This window comes from Serinus canaria, chromosome 13 (genome assembly GCF_022539315.1).
Source record: "Serinus canaria isolate serCan28SL12 chromosome 13, serCan2020, whole genome shotgun sequence".
NCBI lineage: Eukaryota > Metazoa > Chordata > Aves > Passeriformes > Fringillidae > Serinus > Serinus canaria.
The window spans coordinates 14,203,395-14,223,116 of record NC_066327.1 but is presented as its reverse complement, the minus strand read 5'-3'; the positions used below and the strand labels follow the sequence as shown (position 1 = coordinate 14,223,116).

The 19,722-nt window shown below is 41.0% G+C and overlaps 1 protein-coding gene across 7 annotated transcripts in view; it reads left to right on the top strand.

Annotated features, from left to right (window-relative positions):
* EBF1 (EBF transcription factor 1) overlaps positions 1–19,722 on the top strand; it is a 268,614-nt gene that overhangs the window by 178,137 nt on the left and 70,755 nt on the right. The window lies entirely within an intron of this gene.

Genomic DNA, 19,722 nt, shown 5'->3' with positions numbered 1-19,722 from the left:
GTAGGTGCTTAAAATGGGAGTTGTTGAGTGCAAATGTACTTTGAGAAATCTGGATTTGATTAATGTTTTGTTTTGCTCTTTGTCCTCAAAGTTGATGACTACTGCTGAAAAACAAAACAAAAACAGAGGGCATTTCACTCCCCTCTCCCTGTTCCAGCTTGGTAGAATAGCTCTTTGTCTTCAAAGCTGTTTGTAATCCTAAATTCAATAGGTGCTTGCTCCCTCTAAGAGATGTGTACCCTCAGCTCCCATTGAAGTAGCTGAGTGTAGAAGGCACCAGTCCTTTATGCTGGTTTGTTTCACAAATATTTGCCAAGGATCTGATGAATAATTAAATAGATTTTCCCAAAGAGTTTGAAGAAACCAGATAAAATTTTCTCTGGGAAAGCAAATGCCACTCAGAGAAATGTTAACTAGATACGTTAAAAGAAATTATTAATGCTGAGAAATGGGAAAATGTGTGGGTTTCTACTGCTCAGTGGATTCCTGTGGAAATACTTTTCTATTCTGTTTATGCTTTCAGGCATCGGTCCTGCAAGCACTTATGCATATATTTAAGATTATGCTCACATATGGTCCTGTTGGGATCAATGAGGCTTCTTGTGTCAGAGAAGCTGAGGGTATTGATAAGTGTTTGCAGAATCGGGTCTGTAGTTCACACTTACTAACCTAAAATTCTTAGCTCAGCAGCGTTTCTCATTATATAAACATAACTTACATCTGTATTTATTTAGCTCTAACTTTTTATGTAGGCTACGAGCCATTTTCAGCCATAATTCATGTTATAGAATTTTTTTTTCATCCTGCCAACAACCTAATTTAATAAACAAACCACTGTCATAATTTCTACTGAAATTTATAAGGAATGTATGAACTCTGTCTTTATTAATTAGCAGAAGGCATTACAAAGGGAAACTTCTTTCTGCTCAACTTTGTAATCTTTCCATTAAGTCTAGTCTTAAAAAAACACTCATATTTTTTTTCTTATATTCCTACTAAAGTAGTTACCATATTTTTTTTTTTCTTTTTTTCCTATTGCAGTCTTCTCAGTGCATGCTTTTGGTTGAGGCAGTACTTAATTTCTCTTACATAAATGCCCTTATTCTCATGCACAGTGGTATCTCATTTTACCACAGCTGTCGTTTCCACTCCTACAACCTGAGGGATTCTGTTGGCAAAAAGCAACAAAAGATAGATAATTCTCTGCTTACGTAGCTGCACACACCTGAGTTACTGTGCTGATATTAAAAGTCAACATCTGCAAAATATCTCCATGTGTACATTTTGTGGGAAAGGTGATTTTTCTAATCTGCTTTCTCAGGCACCTCTCAAGCAACCTCATAAAGCAACTGCTAGTAAATTCTTACTTTTGAATAGCAACCTTCATGCTACAAAATTGCTCTCTTCCCAAAGGCTTGGTGGAGCCTTTCTTTTTAACCTAAATCCTTCAGTCCAGCTCTCCAGGAATTCACTGAAAATGTGAATCCAAGAAACAGGAAAAAAAATTCATAAAATAGTAGCTATTGTCATGATATTAGGTATCTAAAACAATTAACTAAATAAATAAAAAGAAAGAAAAAGGTTTAATGCCATTGAATTTTGGACAAGACCCATTGGAACAGATGACAGTTTCCTCCACTGAAATAATTTTTTGCTTTCACTTTGAGTCACAAAATGTATTATTTTTCTCCAGTTTTTGGAATTTTTCTTTTGGATAATATCAGAGGCAGTTTGTTTGCCTCTCCTCTCCCCATCTTTTCTGCCTCCCTCGGGGAAGGACAGATTGACCTGAGCTGTATCCATGAGCAGGGAGATGGGAAGGGAATGTAGTCATGGTTTGTCTCTGGTTCATTGCTCTGCTGAGCAACTGCTCATCACAGGTTTGTAAAATCTGGGATCTGACTGTAATATACCCTTGACCAAATGTATTCCTGTGGACTTTTCCAGTCGTTTAAATTCTTAACACAAATACCTGATGGCAATAGAGATGAATGCCTGACTGTGAGGGCTGGGGAAAGGGGAGACAGCATGTTGAAAGGTGTGCTGGTTGTTGAGTTTAATTAGACAATATCCACCTTATTTTTTCCTTAAAATCTTGTGTTTGCTGCTCTGAAACACGGAGTTACAGTTTGTGTGACACCTAAAACACACTTTGGGGGCCAAAATGCTGGAAAGAGAGCTGCACCTCCTGAGCCACTCAGGAGCCTGGTGTCTCCACATTTGGGTTTCACCATCTCATTAGCAGGTAGTCTGGATTATTTTTGGGACATCTGACAGAGCTTTATTTATATCTTGCTTGTCAGACTTTTCACTCAGTAAAGTGAAGGGGTTTTTTTGTAGCTCCTTTCTCTGAATATAAGCAGGACCCCAGGTCCTGGTTTTGTGTCCATATGCTGCCCCCTTGAAGCCAGTGGGTTAAGCAGCTAATTTTTCAAATAAATATATCTATCCTTTAAAAGTAATAGCTGGCAGAGGCCAATTATTATTTCATCCATCTCTGTGTGGTATAAATAGGGTAAGCCACAGTAATCTGTGGTTTTCAATAATTATCACTTTTTCATTCACAAATAGTTGGATGCTCACTGGTTTTATATTTCTGGTAAACCAGAAAGCCGGTGTGGTTGACCTTTCCAAATTATATATATAGTAAGATGTATAGTCAAGAGCCAGCAGGCCCCAACAGCAGGATATATTTCAGCTTGTAGTTCATCCCAGGGTGTCAATTTTAAAAGCAAAATCTTCCCAATGAAATTTAAGTGATGAACTTATGGAAGGGGAGAGTTCTGGCAGGGCTTGCAACAACTCTTTTCAAGTTTACCAGCAACAAATCCACTGCAAAGTTTCCAGTTAAAACTCTCAAATCATTGCAAAGTAAAAATTCTTTTTTTCTCCCCAAACCTTTTGAATGTCTTTACAAGAATGTAAAGCCAATTGCAGCATCAGTTTCTCTATTATTTTTCCTCGCTGGCAGAATGCAATGCCCTCGAAAAATGATAGTCCCTGAGACCCTGTCAGTTTGCATGCTCTAACACTTTATTATCTAATGATCTAATATGCAACAAGGCAAAGAGGGGGTGCTTATCACCCTGACAGGATGCCTAAGAGAAGTGACTAAATTACTTTATGTACCATTAGCTCTAGCTGCCAGGGTGAACTCACTGTGAGCATTTATGCAAATATTCCTGAATACATTCAAGTGGCCTTGTCAGGAAGACGACTGACAAGCAGCTTAAATGCTTGGGTTTTTAAAGGGACAGTTTTATTTCTTTTTTCTTTTCCTTCCTCCTCCATGGGAGAGCACTGAAGAATTAGGTGATGGTGAGGTTTGCTGATGATTTGGTTCTGAGTCAGCTCAACAGCAGCAGCAGATGAAAGATGCAGGGTAGAAATGGACACAAATGATTAGATGTGATATCAGAGTTTGCAGGTGGAAGTGGAGATAACCACGATTTCCAAAGCAACGTCCTGCTGGTATTTTAATATGAAATATGCATAAATCTCTGTGTGTTTATATCTAAAACAAGTCAATCTGTAGCACAACCATTACTACTGGTTGCCTTAAACTGGGAAGGATAGTGCAAGGCTGGGTTATTTGATCACTCTATTGTAGTACCTGAGACAGCCAAGCTTTTACAATGTTGTTTTAGCTCATGACAGCAATGAGTGACTCCAACAGTTTGTCTGCAGGTGCAAAACCTCCTACAAGAAATAAAAAGCAGTAGTGGCTGTGCCTCAGCTGCACATGACAAGTAGGTCCTTTTGTCAGTTGTGGGGCATTTAAAGAGTTTTTCTTGCCAATCCTGCCCATCCTGGGCCATTTAAGAGCTCACAGTAACTACACAATCAGAGATTTTCCACTGAGTCCTCAGATTTGAAAGCAAAAATGACTGTTAGGCTCTGCCTTAGTGAATCAGGTATTTTCTGTTTGAATTATTAAAAAAAAGGGAAAATTTCCCTCACCTTATAAATGACTTTGAGAGGATAATATATTTAAAACAAAGCTTTGAGCCTGACTGCCCTTAGGTCACATTTCTAGTCTGCCTGTAACAGAGTTGTTGAGGACGGACAATGAATACCGTGAATTTAGTTGCATGTGGTGGGTGATTCCTGAAAGATGCTCAGAAATCTGACTTAGTGACCTTCTTCTTGTGCCCTAAGTGGCTCTGGCACAACTCTAACCACTAAATGTTGGGCAGTGTGTAGAGTTGTGAAAAGGATGACCTGATCAGCTCCATTTTAACCATTTTATCCCTTAATTCTGTGGTGGTGCCAATCTCTGTGCTAGTTGATGAAATTGTCACTCCAAGACAGAACACTGACTGAAGCAAAAATTTTAACAAGTTGAGATGGGTTAATTTTCAAAACTTGTTACATTTCACCCTTAGCTGGTATAGGTTCATGTTGTGCATCAGAGTTAGGGACTGTTGCATTAAAAAACTGGCCAGGTTTAAACAAAGAAACATTAAAGTTTGACTTGCTTCATCCATGGGTGGAAGCACCTGTTATGGTTTAGTGCTGAGCATAAAAATGTTTTTGTGATTATATGAAAAATATAAACACACAAGCTTTTTCTGCATCATATCATTCCATATAGAGAAATGCAGGGGGCTTGATTTATTATTTAGAAGGGAAATATTGAAAAAAAATATTAGGATTCTACCACTCTACTTGAGGGGATCTTGTATGTTATTCTGAGTTATGTCTGCTTTCTAATTTATTTTCTATGAGGGAAGAATACCTTGGGTTGTTGGACATCTCTATGCATACACAGGGGAAAAAAATGTGACTTTCAGAGCATTGCACAACATGGATAGTAATAACAGTAAGTGAGCCTTGATATACTGAAGGATTGCAAAACTTCAAGCTGGAAATAATTTTCTTTATTTTTGCCAAGTTGTCTTTTTCATATCGGTTCCTTCATAAATGCAGTGACTCATAAATTCAGGCAATTTTTAACATAATGGCTTGTTATGTGTTCTTGGAGTTTGACCTCTCTGAGTGTATAATATTAACCTTTTCACTGCCCTGTGGACTTATTCTGTTCCACAAAATGAGGGAATGGTGGGGGCTGGAAGGGACTCTAGAGATCATCCAGTCCAACACCCTGCTAAAACAGGTTTGCCTGGAGCAGGTTGCACAGGATCACATCGAGCCAGGTTTTGAACATCTCCAGGGAAGGAGACTCCACAACCTCTCTGGGCAGCCTGGTCCAGTGCTCTGTTACTCCCAAAACAAAGTTTTTCCTCATAATCAGATGGAATTTCTAATTCAATGAGAAGACCAGGGCTGGATTAGTTCAGCATGTGAACTTGGGTGGAGTTGGGAGCATCTGTCCCTCTGAAGTGACAAAACATGGCCAGAGAGTTAAGATGCTTTACTTGAGAGAATTGGTAGGTAAAGGCTCATGATGATCTTAACAAGATTTTAACTCTAGGAGGCAGTGGAGTAAGCTTCCAGTACTGTAGAGAGTTCTCCTTTGCAAATGTTGAGTAAAGGCATGGTATTTTCCCAAAAAATGTATGGCAGGTCAGGGAGAGGTTAAGGTTTGAGTAATTCCTCAGATGGTTGAGGATGAGGTTCTCTGATGGGTGCTATGCAGGATGTCAGGCTGGATGATCAAAATGGTCTTTTCAGGAGTGAAAAGTTGGGATCCATCAGATCGGCAAAACACGGCAGAGCTAGGATTTGTGCAGCTCCAGTTTACACAAACAAAACTGAGTTAACTAAATTGTGACCCACTGAATTTTGCTGATGTCTTTTTTTTAGTCTTCACCAGAGCAGAGTTGCTGTTTGCAGGCCCAGTTCCCTTATTCCTCCTTGGACATTACTGAGAATTGCACAAGAGCTGGGTGGGTGGGTTGGTGGAGCTGCCCTCCTCACAGCCAGTCACGCCAAACAAAAAGCAGAAAATCTTTTGTTTCTATCTGTCTGGGTCATAAATCATCCATTATGGAGAGGTATTCAAAAGCTTGGAATATCTGGCTGCAGCAATTCTGATCTTTCAAAATTTATTTTTAGTCCGTGGCTAAATGTAAACAAGATTTAAACAATGAAAATGGTTTTTTAGTGGTAGTTTAGGCAAGGAGGTTCCAGAATTCCAGTTCTGCCATTAGAATGTAGCTATTGCATGAAGTTGGAGGTTTGAGTTTGTGGGTTTTTTTTGGTTTTTAAACATTATTGTATAACATATTTGTGCTAACATTTCTGCAGGAGACTTAGGAGATACCATTTGAGGTATTCTCGTCATTATTGAAAGGATTGCTGTTACATATTATCCATGGAAATGTGTTCTGAAAAGGCAAATTTGAATACTCCAATTGCCACAGTTAGAAAGGATTTTCCCTTGAAAGTCACTTATCAGAGATTTAGGGTCATGTTTAATTGAGAAAGGAAATTGGGAATGGGAAACACCTAAATTTTACAGAGACAAGATGTGTCGGTTTCTACCCATGAGGAACTGCCCTTTATGTTTTTCAAATGAATAAATAAATAAATAAATAAAATTCCCCCAAACAGCCCTTCCCCACCAATATCTAAGAGATGTCAAGCTGTGATATGTTGTTACCCTCTATTGTTACGAGGATGTCATGAATTCATGGAAAAATAGTACCTGGATGAAGATAGAGAGCATTTTGTGAATTTCCCTGAGGAGCTTTCAGAGAACTGTGCTCCCAAAATTGCAAAAAGAAGAAAACACGGGGAAAACTGCCGTGTTGAATTGAATTTTGATACAGATTTGCACAGAAAAAACTGTTTTGTTGCAGCAGACCCATAAGGGAGGAAAGTTCAGATGGAAGGTCTCCAACCACCGAAAGTGTTGACTCTTATTTGGAGAGCTTGACCAACCATTTGCTGGAGGTTTGAGATTTCTCTCCAGACCTCAGAGGAGCTGGAATACAGTAATGCAAGTGGAAAAAGCTTAACTCCCCTGTTTGGCAGAACCTTCACAGGTACCAGAACAGGGGAACATTCAGCAGCACTCAAATAAGAAATGAATATTCATGGATGATGAGTATTCATTACATTTTAATTTGCTTTGCTGGCCACTTTGTCACAAATATAATGGCATCATAGGGGAGAAGAATGAATTTAGAATTAGAGAAATGTTTGAGACACTTCACTGTGGCTGTGAAGTTTTGTCAGGTGTTGTTTTTCCAAACTTCCAAAATGGGCACACCAGGAAGTGACAAAACATCGTGTTATTGTGGTATGATTAATATTAGTTCTGAACAAATTTCTCTAATTTATCTTTTTCATTATAAGAAATTATTTATTGGTGTTATGGTGGGAAAAGATACTTTTTTGACTCAATTCCCCTGCTGCTTTGAGCAAATTTCGAAGGACAATTATTTTGTGAATTGTGGTGGGGAAGTTGAAGGCCAAGAATTAGTAATTTTTTGAGAATTCATCAGGATGTTATAAAATGTCATGATTTTCAAAGAAAATGGTGTTCGCAGTTTGCAGGTATCTGGACACTTCCAAATGTTTCATGTTGAGCACCCCAGGATTTAAATACCCCAAAGCAATTAGTGATTATAAAAGGTTTTTGCTTAGGTCCAAAGCTGTGAATCAACTCAGTGATAACTATCTCAGGATTAAAGGTTTGGTTAGGTGAAAATTTTCCACAAAACTGTAATTTAGAATATTCAGTTTAGAAAACTTCACAAATAATGAACTCATCTTGTCACTAAACAGAGAGGATTGGAGTGAGCATTCAAGTCTCTGTCTGCCAAATGTTTCCCCAGAAAAATGAGTGTTTGACAAGGCTCCTCCACATGCAAGGAAATGAGTTAATAGCATACACCAAGACACTGATGCAGAAAATGGAGCCCACCAGGGTGGGATGTTAGTTGTTACTCTAATCTGGTTTGCTATTTGAAAGTTACTAATGCTTAGTAGCAAAGAATAAAAAATAAGCTACTAATAATTAATATTGGAATGAAGAAAGGCTTTGTGTTTGGCCCAAATCCAGCGTACAAGATTTTTTGGGAGTGTATGGCATTGCAAAAAGTGTGCTTTCATTAAAGCCAGTAGTAGAACTTCATAAAGTGGTTTTTAAAATCCTAGCCCAGACTGTTTGCTGAGCATAACCAGAAAGCTTTGTGTGTCACAATCAGTCCTTTCTGCTTTCCACCTTCATTCCATGAATTTATAGTTCTCTTTGTGACAAAACAAATCCTTAGCGTGAAAGTGACTGTAATATAAGCAGTGCTGGTTTATGACCTCACTGAGCAAAGCCAATGGGATTAGAAAGTTTATTAAAAAGATCAAGAATAAGGTTTCATGAAAACTTGCGTGAAATTTAGAAGTTTAAGGTTATTTCTCAAAAGTAATTCAAACATTTAGATGTGTAAGTTAAGGTACAACGGCCACAGTGAAACACTTGAAGAGATACTGCCCTTCATGATGTGGATATTTGGGATTTTCTAAACTTCTGATCCATTTTTTCCTTTGGGATACCTATACTCTTGGCCATCCAAGAGTATAGGTATCCCAAAGGAATTTATTTTGGTGAATTCTTGGACCTAAAGCCAAATTCGTAAAGCACCAAGGTGCCTAAAGCTGAAGGCAGCTGTTTAGTGGCATTCTTACAACTCTGGCTACAGAATTTCTATCTGCCTGTGAGGTACTCTGAAAATTCCATTAGTTGCTTACTGGAACCACTGGATTGGTGGGTGCTTCCAAAAATCTGGTCCTGGGTGCTGCAGGAACCTGAGTGCTGTTTGCTGTACTACCCTCGAAGTGCCTGTTAGCACTGGGAGCGTAAGGAAATTCAGAATTAATTATGTTTGGTTAATACCATATCATTATGGTTTTGTAGCAGCTTTCTCAGAGGTTCAGTATCTATCCCATGAAAAAGCAAAGTGCTTTTCCCACAGAGGTCCCTCCTGAGTTGTGAAATGGCAGCAGAGTGCTGGATCTCTCCCCGCTGCTGGAGGCTGAACAGACAGCTCGTGTTGCTGTTCCCTGAAAACCTGGGCTTGCATATGGAATTCATAGGTTTGGTGTTAGCTGATCCATGCCCAGAGGGAAGGCCAGCACTCGGAGCAAATTCTGCCTGACCACAGCACTGCTCATCTTTCCAGCCACAGCATTAGTGCATGGGTTGGGGTTTGAGGTCACAGCACTTTCCTGCAGGACGTTCACGTGAGAGCATTGCTCAACTCCCTGGACTCTTTGAGGAGAAGAAGAGGGGGTGAAAGAAATATTTCCGACCGTGTTTGGCTCTCTGAGACACTGAAAAGTAAAGCTACTGTGATTAGGGGCCCTTTGGGGAAAATTACTCTTTCCCTGGGATTGCGACCCTGAAGGTGACAGTGAGTGCTGCCTCCTCCTTCAGCCCTGAGCCTGAGCAGAGGTGCCTGCAGGAAAGCCCAGAGTCAGGTGCCTGCTCAATATCAGCTGCCAAATATTTTTTATGAGGTTGCTTCTGGCTGCTCCCTACCTATGCTATCATCTTGCCGAGATCCCTCGGTACTTTCCTGAGCCAGCACGGAACTCCCTGGGTCTCCAGGCTTGCAGAGGTGTCTTCCCATTTCTGCTTATTGTGTAGTGGAAAGAGGATCCTAATTTAGGCAGGCTGACTCACCCAGCCAGAGCTGGAGTCTGACGTTTGACAGGCTGCAATGCCTGAGGTAGGTGGTCTGAATGCAGCCCTAAATAAATAAATAAAAACCTAGCATGACTTTATCAGAGACATTGAAAGAACAACTTCTCTAAGCATTTGTAGGCTCGAGTCCAAAGTATTCACTCAGATTTTCAGCGTGCTGGTTTTATGTGGTGTCATTGCTGGACAGATACTATGAACTATAAATATAATTTTATGCTTATGTTTTTGCAAGTAAAGCCTAAATGGCTGGGAGGGGGTGCCTGACCCTGCACTTGGAGCAGCACAAAGAACAGAGGAAGGAATAGTCTGAGAGACACAGCACAGCAGAGACAAGGGGGTCTCAGTCTGTGCAAGGCAGTCGTGGCTGCTGCTTGAAATGCAGCGCAGGTTATGTTGCCTCCATCTCTGTCCCACTGCCATCACAAGCAGGGGCTGAGGATTATATTGCATTGCTGAATCTAATAACAATAATAAAAATATTATTATTATTGTTATTAATAATTATACAATAATATAACATTAATATTAATTAATTTGTGTATCCACTCTTTCCGTCCCAGATATTCATTAGTTTTCTGAGTATTTCTGGCCAGAACAGAAATTTAGCTAAACCCTCTGATAACTGGGATGCTTTTCCTGCAGCAGAGCCAGATTCCCTACCTTTCCCCTTGGCCCAGGGCCTGAAAACCCGAGGCCATGCACTGGACCTTGGTCCCTCCATTGGCAGCTCTGTGTCACCTGTCAAGCACAATTTTTGCACATGATGAATATGGATCTTTGCTGCATCTGGCAGGCTGCAACAATGAATGCAGGAGACTGTCATTAATAAATAATAAAAGCAGAAAGAAACATTAATGGGAATAAGCTTTTCTTTAGCTGGGACTGATTATTACTTTTCTGTTCTTGGGCTGTGACTAGATCGAGCTGCAAAGAGCAGCTACCAGAGCTGTGTGCACGCATGTGTTTTGTTGCTGGCTGTTTTTTAATCTGAAATATTTAACCATGACATCTTCAAAGTGCGACTGTGTCATACATGCTCATACACTAATAGATTTCAAAGATGAAGAGCCTTGCTGCTTTATGTTTAGTCATGCCTTCATCTATAAATTTATGGCAGTATTATGGTTTAATGAATTGAACAAGTCCCAGAACAACAACAAAAACGCTCTTTTGTTTGAATTCAGATATAGCGCGCTTTGTTCTTCAAACGGGTAATAAAACCAATATGTTTCTTTAGTGGTAAACTTTGGGGTAACTTCATCTCACATTACTAATGAAGCACTTGGGGAGCTGTGTGTGCACATGTACACATGTGTGTGTGTGTGTGTGTGCGTGGCAAACGGGTGCTTTCAGTCGTGGTGTTGGACCTAGGCTGAGCATTCGTATTCCGATAGCGATAGGCAAAGCTCCCAGAACAGATGGAGCAGAGTTCAGCACAAAGGTTTAATCCTATCAGGATGATTCCTGTATGGCCATCTGGATAATCCGGTGCACAAATTCAGTGCCTGTTAAAAGTACAACGTAGGCCAAGATTAGCGTCACAGATTTTCCACTAGACTTGTTCATATTTGACTTTATGATTCTCAGACTCCAGAAAATTGCATTAGAGAGCCTGTGATTTGTGAGAGAAATCAGATGAGGAATAAGAACTCTTAGGATACTTGAATTTCCCTTGAAGAAACTGGATTGCAGGCACTCCCTGTCCCTGGCAGAACTGCTTTGTGTTTCTGCACGGGTTGTTCTTCTTTCTGAAAGACGATTACTGTGAACTCTGTTGTGGGCAGACTTTCTCAATTCTGCTGAACAAAGAGACCCCAGCTAAAAATTAATATTAGTTGGAGCTTGTTTATATCAGGAAAATAAATTCTTTGTTTCCTGTAGAATCTATCTCAGGTGAATTTCTGATTGTAGTGCTGTGTAATGTAGTAGAGGGTGTTAATTTGAGGGATGTGGGGTTCTGGTTTTTTCTTTGTGATAGGGAAAGATGTCATAAAAATGTAATTGATACTAGTATTTGGTTTGGCAGTGAGAATTTAGATCTGGAATAGTTTCTGTCTATCACTAACTGAACCTTGCCAGTGTGGCCACAATTTACCAGTGGGTGTTGGAGCATCAAGGCTCAACCCTGTTGTGCTCTGTATGCTGAGCCTGTTGCACCTTACAGGATTTTGTCTGGTCCTGTATTCTCACTCTAGGGAGATTTGCTATGAGGGATTTACTGTTTTGTTAAGGTACTGATGGAAAATGAAAATGAGGAAACAGGACCAGGGTTGGTGGTAAAACAAACTAGGAATTTTGAAATTGTACCCACCTGCCCTTCTCTTGGGTTGGGGTTTAGCAACGCAGTAAAGCACAGGGTTAACATTTAGCAAATATAAAATTGCTTGTTGGAGCATAAAGGACCAGTCAGTTAAATTAAGTATGTTTTGGAGTATGCAAACTATTCAGAGATGTTTGTTTTGACAAACTTTTAGGGCTGATTTATAGTACTCATTTTGGGCTTCCATTTGCAAGGTTGCCTCCATCCTCACCCAGAAATTGCATCAGTACAACTATTTTTAAACTTCAGTGCACTTAACCAGATGCAGTCTCCTTTCTGGTCATGCCTATTGTTTTTAAAGTAGTCATAGTGACTTAGCTGGGCTCCATAACTTTATAAGGGAAGTTGAGGGTGGAAAGCCATTGAAATTGCAATGGAAAAGGCAGATACAATTTTTTTATCACTGTTTAATTAACAAAATTTTGGAGCCCATACTCAGATACAGCAATCCCATCGGTGTGTCACACCTCAGTCCCCTGCATGGTGTTTACTGCCTTTGGCTTTCACACACTGTTCATGTTCCTCTGCAAGTGGCACCGTGGTGGGGAGGAAGGGCTGAAGGAATAGAGGTGCAATAATTTGGGGCCTCGTGGTAAAACATTTATCTCACTTGGGGGTCAGAATATGTCTGTGCATCCCTGGGGGAGCAGAGCAGTCACTGCTTTGGAGTTGAGGTCTGAGCAAACCCATCCCCTGTTGTGGAGCTGGAGGTGATGCCAAGATTTGAAAGGCCCTGTGCAATATTCTTGGATGTCTGGTTTTCCTCCTGACCCAGTCTGTGCATCCCTGAGCACCTGAGCTGCTCAAGAGCACAGGGAGTGCTAAGCTGAGGGGCAGGCACTAGTTTAGCAATGTTTGGCCAAAGCCACCTGCAGCAGTTTCTTCGTGGCTGACTCAAAATGAAAGCCCTGAAATTCAGGGCCAAAAATGATGAGCACAAAAATTAGAGCTTAAAGCCAGCCCAAAATTTCCTAGGAATAAAAAAATCAGAGCAGCACATTAAAAGTTGACAATGAAGCTGTTAGGCTTCTTGAAATATATCTATTTAGAGAGAGTGCAGATATCTTTTTCAAGAAGAATAACACATGTATTGTTTATATATATATATATATATATATATATATATATATATATATATATATATATATATAAATGTTTAGGTTGAATCTGTATATTTAATTTAACCTAATTTTAAGTGGGTTTGTAGCATTGCATTTTTCTTGGGGAATTTATTGTTTGCCAAACAGACATGACAGACCTTTCTTTGGAGGTCAAGTTTTACTGACTTGGAGGGAGATATTAAGGACTCTGACTGTTTTATTAATTTTTGGAAAGTAGGAGGTAGCTCCTAAAGTAAAACAAAAAAATAACCCAAATAAGCAAAGAAACTCCCAGAACTTCCTCTGTGAAGTGAAAGGATTTAAGAGAATGAATGAAAATACATTTCTTGCAATCATACAGAGATAACTAAATTATTATTTTATGGAAATGTTGTAAGTAAAATACAAAGCAGATTTTTTTTTTGGTAACAGGTCTCTCATTATTCTGGATTGCCTCCTTTTTCCATGCAGTCATTTTTCAGGCACTGATCAACAACTGAGAGCTTTGGAAATCATTAAGGAAAGAGAAACACAGAGGACTCCATGAAATGTAACTTTGCTAGCTGAGGCATCAGCAAGGATAAAAGAGAAACACTGGCTTAAGCATTGATTGTAGGTGGAATATTATCCCAGGTAATTTACATTTTCATTTCCCATTAATGGGAGCCGTGCATCCAAAACGTTCGGCAGAAAATCACAGCCAAGACCTTTAATTTCACTACTGGAAACCAGAAAAAAATGCAACCTTCCTTCCCTTCCTTTCCCTTCCCCCAACCTGGAGGGATTGCACGGCGTGGGTATTTTTGGTTCAGTGATTTCACCCAGTGCAGATGTCATGAAGGACCGGGAGGAGGTTGCCATTTTTGGCAGGGTGCTGTAATCTTTAAGGCTTGCATATGCTAAAACCCCCAAATATCGAGGAGCAGGGCATCACATCCTCGTGCCTGTGTTGCACAAAGCTGCAGGAGTTATCTGCTCCAGGGGGAAACCTCTGCTGCCCTGTTTCCTGCACAGCAGCTGCTCATTGTCAGCAGAGAATGGGACACGGAGCCGGCTCGAGACGCAAAAGGAAGGCAGGAAGATCATCACTTCACCCAGATAAGCAGCAAACACATTGTTTAGCTTAAGAGTGAAGATTTAATGCTCCAGTAAAATACATAAAAGCTCTGCCACATTCCCTTTCCCTGAAGTGTCCTTTGGGCTGGTCCTGAGGACTTTTCCCTATCCAGGCTGGTTTCATAAGCTTTGCTTGCTTTCAGCTGCCTGTGCTGTATGCCAGCCCCAGCAATGCCCCACAAACCAGCCTGGAATGGCACTACTGCCTGGGCAGACAGAAATTTTAGAGTTCACCTTTTCAGCAAGCTCAGAGTAGTGAGCAGCCTGGCAATTCCCACTTCTCAGGAAGTGGAAACAAATTATTTAATGGAAAACAAAACCACAGAAAACCCAAACAATCCCCCTCCCCACTCAACAAAACAACCCAGCTCAACCCCTCAAAAAATATTTGGTTTATTCTTTTAAATTGGAAAAAAGTCACAGAATTAGTGCTGAATCCTGAGGCCAAGGTGTTGGCATTGCTGTGTTGGCTGTGCTGCTGCTGGTCCTTGTCTGAGGCAGGATGAGCCCTGCCCTGCACAGGGGGGTCCATAAGTGTCCCAACGCTGTTCTGAAATGGGAACCACAGTTTTATATCCACTGCCCAGCTCTTGGGAGCTTTCCACAGGGCCCAACTATCTTTAAAAATGCAGTTCCTTATCCTGCAACTTCTTCAGTGGGGTTTTTAAGCACTCACTTGAGTGCTTTGTTGAATCACAACTTCCATAAGTTATGGTTTTGAGTGCTTAAAACTGATTTGTGTTGATATTCTGAAAAGTCTGTTGTTTGGTGAAAGCATTTAATGGGTTGCAGGATCAGACCCATAAACTGTGGGTTAATCTGTGGCTCATTTATTTATTTAGCCTGGAATTAGGTTTTACCCAAGGAAAAAAAAAGGAAAATTAAATTAAATTCCAGATATTTTCAGTACTTCCTCTAAGATGAGACAAAAATTCCCTGTTCCTCTTAATTCCCAGTTTTAACTGCCTTTATGGAACTCTCCTTGCGTGTCACAATACTCTTAGAGAGAAGAAAAATAAAAGCATGTGCCCTATCATTTAAACTCCTGTTGTGATGCAGCAACTGTTGTCAGAGCCTCATCTATGGAATAATAGAGGATGAAACCACACTTCATGATAAAAACTGCAGGCAAGGTCATTCTTACAGTCACCAGCACAAACTGGATATTAATCATAGAGCAAATACATTTCAGAAGCTAAATAGGAGCAGTCCCAGAGCCCTGCTGATAGCTGTGCATCCCACTAATTCACCTCAGTGAACATTTACCTCTAAGCTCAATTAACCCTTATTCCAAGGCCACCCATAAACTTTGTGGTAAATATGTTTTTTTCCCTCCGGCCTCTGTTTTCTATCAGTGGAACAGATCATTTCTGTTGGAGGATAAAAAGCTATCTCTGTTTAGAAATGCAGGTCCCTAATTAAGAGTATGAAACGTCCAGTGTGTGTTTGTGAGGCGCTGGAGTTGGTAGATTATTGATTCTGTGAGTTCAGATGCTCCTGAGGCTGTCTGTTATTTTTTCTGTCATCAGGTGCTGTTTGAGGCAGGTAGAAATGCTCAGGAGGCAGGTGGGTGGTGGTGGGAGAAGAGGAATTTCCTCCTGCAATTGCCTGCACATGAAGTTAGTTGTTAAATGTGTACAAGAAGCTAAGAGGAGACATTGTTGCTGTTGTTTAGTTGTTGTTATTATTATAATTATTATTATTATTGTTATTAGTATTATTAGTACCGCTATTATTCTCCCTGCCAAGCATTGTTCAGAGGCAAATTGGAAATGTGGTAATTAGGCCCTGACTGGTAGTGTAGTACTTGTGTCCTGAGCCAAAGTTCAATGCCCTGAAATGAAATTTAAACCAATTAATCTGTTAGATTTTTATCGCTTGTCCGTGTTTTCTCAGCAATTCCCTCAGCACGTGGCCTTTGATCAACTCTCCTACAAAAGCTAAAATGTGTGCCTGCTGCTAGCAAGATGGGGCTGACATTAACATGGCACTCATAAAACAATCAGAGCAGTGAAGCCCTCAAACAGACAGGGCAGAGTAATATTTAATAAAAGCGCACACATAATCTTCAGAATTAGCATTTTGTGCCTTGCAGTACCTTTGGGAGAAGAGCTTTTATTTGTGGAGTGATCATTATTATAACAAAGAAGAGCTACCTAATAATTTCCACTTTAACTCTGCAATATGCCACGAGCGTTTCTGAACCATTATGCTAAACTGTGGCGGGGTAATCATTTTATTGTCACAGTTTGAGGGGAGAAAAATCCCTGTGTATCAGTAGCTGGGAAGTGTGGGAACACAGGAACACACTGGCACATGCAGCACACAACAAAAAACTTTTCCTTTTTTTGCTCCCCATGTGCTGGAGTGGGTACCTGCCATCCTTTGGGAGGGAGGGGATAAGATTTTATCAACGTGTACATTGAGAAAAACGAAGATTTTATAAGAACATTGTTTTCCTTGGAGCCACGAAGGTTTTTGCTCATAAATCCTAAAGGTTTATTGATGGAGCCCTTAGCTTTGAAGCCAGTGGCAAGATTCCCAATGGCCTCAGTAAGTTTGGGATGGCAGAACCTCCTCTGCCACCTCTGCCTGTGAGCCTGGCCCACGGGAGCAGCACAGGGGGACGTGGCACGCGTGGGCTCTGACTTGCCCTGCTGTTGTGCAGAGAAGAGCAGCTCATTGAGGCCATTTCAGCAGCTGGAGGATGTGGCCACATCACCTTCAGTGAGGAGCTGCAGGGTCCTGCTGCAGCTGGAGGCAGATGTTTGGTTTTCCCTCAGCCCAGCTCTTCTGAGAAAACACAGTGAATGTGACACACTCACACCAAAGAGTCTGAAATCCCTGTCTGATAGCTGGGCCACCAAAGTCTCTGGTTCTTATTGTAGTTGGCTTCCAGCTGTTCATTCAACAACAAGAGAAAAGTTCATCTATGTAGGAATGAGCAATTTATTTTTTTTTTTTTGGTTATAATTCTTCCCTGGACTTAAAGTCTGTTCTTGTTATCAATCATGCCTTGATTAGGACTGGTCTAAAGTCCATCACTGTATTTTTTTATCAGTGAAGGTTCAGACTTGGACTAAAAAGTCTTTTTTGACAGAAAAAGTTAAATTTTATGTAACCTTTTTTTCTATTTGTTTTAAAAACACCATTTCAGAAACGATGCTTTGGGGTTACAGAAGGGTATGAGAAGTGATAATATTTTGAAACAAAGCATTTTGTTTTTCTTGGAGGTGTTGAAAAGTGTTATAGTTAATTCGAGGTAGAGATTCTGGAACTTGGCATTCTGCAAAAAAAAAAAAAAAAAGAAAAGTTCTGTATTTTGGTTTGTCTTCTGACCAAAACAAAATGTAGAAAAATCAATGCCTCCAGTGAAAAGATTATTCTGCCTAGCTCTGTTTTCCTAGGGTTGCACAGAAGTAAACACTTTCCAGACAGTGCTTTGAAAGTTGCCAAGTGATTAAGAGCAGAAGTATGAAGAGCAGAGGGCCTGAGCTGGCCAGACATTTGTACCAGGGGCAGAAATAGAGCTGAGGTCATTGCCTTGCCCCCTCCCAGTGTTACCTGTGGTGATGCTGCCAACAGGACCCAATTCCATCCTCCTTGGTGCTCCAAGCAAAGGGCCTGGGAAAGGCAAAGTTTGAGAGAGACCAGTGTCCTGAATGACACTGGTTATTGCAAATATGTCATTGTATAAACATGGTTTGTGCCCTCAAAAACAGGTAGCAGTCTGCATGCCTCCCTCAGCACGTCTTCCTTGGGATGCAGCCCTTCAGAGCCACTTCCCTGGCTGGGCAGCACCTCCTGCAGCCCTTCCAACCTTAACAGACACTTGCACTTAAAATAAGAGAGTTTGTGTGGGGAAAGCTGGGGAGTTCCTCTGGTTTTTGTGGCATGGGAAAATAATGCCCTGAAATCTTTTGGGAATGCACAGTGCTCTTGCTCCACCTCAGGCAAGGCCTGCAAAGGGCTCCATCCTGCCCTGGTGATTAAACCACCAAGTCCTGACGTTTTATCCTCCGAGGAGATGTCCTGGGCTATTGCCAGCAGGTTTGAGGCACTGATTCAGCACAATTCCTGCATGTTTAAATAAAATGCCATGTGCTGTTGGTCACAGTGGCTTTGCAGGTGAGAGTGTCACAGTGAAGAACTGACAGTCCCAGCTCAGCACAGAGCCCTGAGTGTCTGCCTCAGTTCCCCTGGCTCCCATGGATGGGACTTGGCATGTGTTTGATATGAAGCAAATACATTTATAAAATATTAGAATCAAATACATGAGGCAGCACAGCCAGGACAGCAACTTGAACCTCTGAGTGCACCGTAGGGAGTGCAAAGAACATCACAACATAAACAGCAAGAACTTTTTTGTGGGGTCCTGTAACTACACAAGAGCATCTTGCATTCACTCTAAAGATTACTTGACTCTGTAATTTTCAATTGTAGAGTCATTCATGTTGGAAAAAACCTCTAAGATTGAGTTCAACTGTAAACCCAGCACTGCCAAGCCCACCGCTGAACCGTGTCCCCAAGTGCCACATCTACATGGCTTCTAAATACCTCTAGGGATTGTGACTTCCCTGGGCAGCCTCTTCCAGTGCTTGACAACCCTTTCAGCAAAGCCTGCATATGTTTCCTGTTAATGGCTTATGGTCTCAAATAGTTTTTATTCACTGGTATTTAGGAAAAAAAAAAGTTGCTTGTAGTCTTTAAGAAAAGTAGCTCATTCTCTGACACATGGGAAACTGATTATCTCTGGGTTTTATTGTGGGGGGTATGTGTCCACAATCAACTGGGAATACTGGAGAGGGTGTAATTTGGAAGTGATTTTAATTTTTATTTATGAAAAAGTTTGATTCTGTGAAAGGGCTAGATGGCGTTTTGAAAAGCTGCTTTCACTGTAAATCTGTTGCTGTGAGCTTGGCTGAAGGAAAAGCATTTGCTTTTGGACATCTCAGTGGTTTTTATGCACAGTTTTATGCAAGTAATTTGAATCCAAATTAAACATATTGAAGTTACTTCTGTGCGCGCGCTACGTTTTCGTGACGGTAATGTCAGGATGTTTCTTTTGTTAGCTCATGTAAAAGTTAATGGCTGTACTCTGCCAAGTTTGGAGTAGGGTAATGATTTTTTTTGCTGCCTGTTTGTGTTTTTCCCTGGAGCTGGCATCCCCACCAGCTTAAGTAGTGGAAAAGTTTGTTCTGACACTTGCAACCTTTTGTAGGTAGGGCCGGGGTCGGTTTGCTCCCCATCCGTGCCTGCCACCACCAGTGGTGTGAGGCTGGGGCAGTGCTCACAGAAACACTGCTCAGGGTGACTCAACTGCTCCTTCCCAGCTCCCTCCTGCTTCCCAGCTCCCCACCCACCCACCCTGCCCAGGGGCTGGGGGGAAGGAGCTTCCCAGCAGCCACACTGGCTCTTGCAATCAGCTCCAACCAACCAGAACTTCACTGAGGGAGCATAAAGATGCATGGGGTCTCTTTAGCACTTTATGTCTGGAGCATTTTGAATGAGGCTTCTGTGAATGAATTAATTTCCTGTCTTTACAATTAGAAGAATTTAGGACAGGGGCTGTGCCT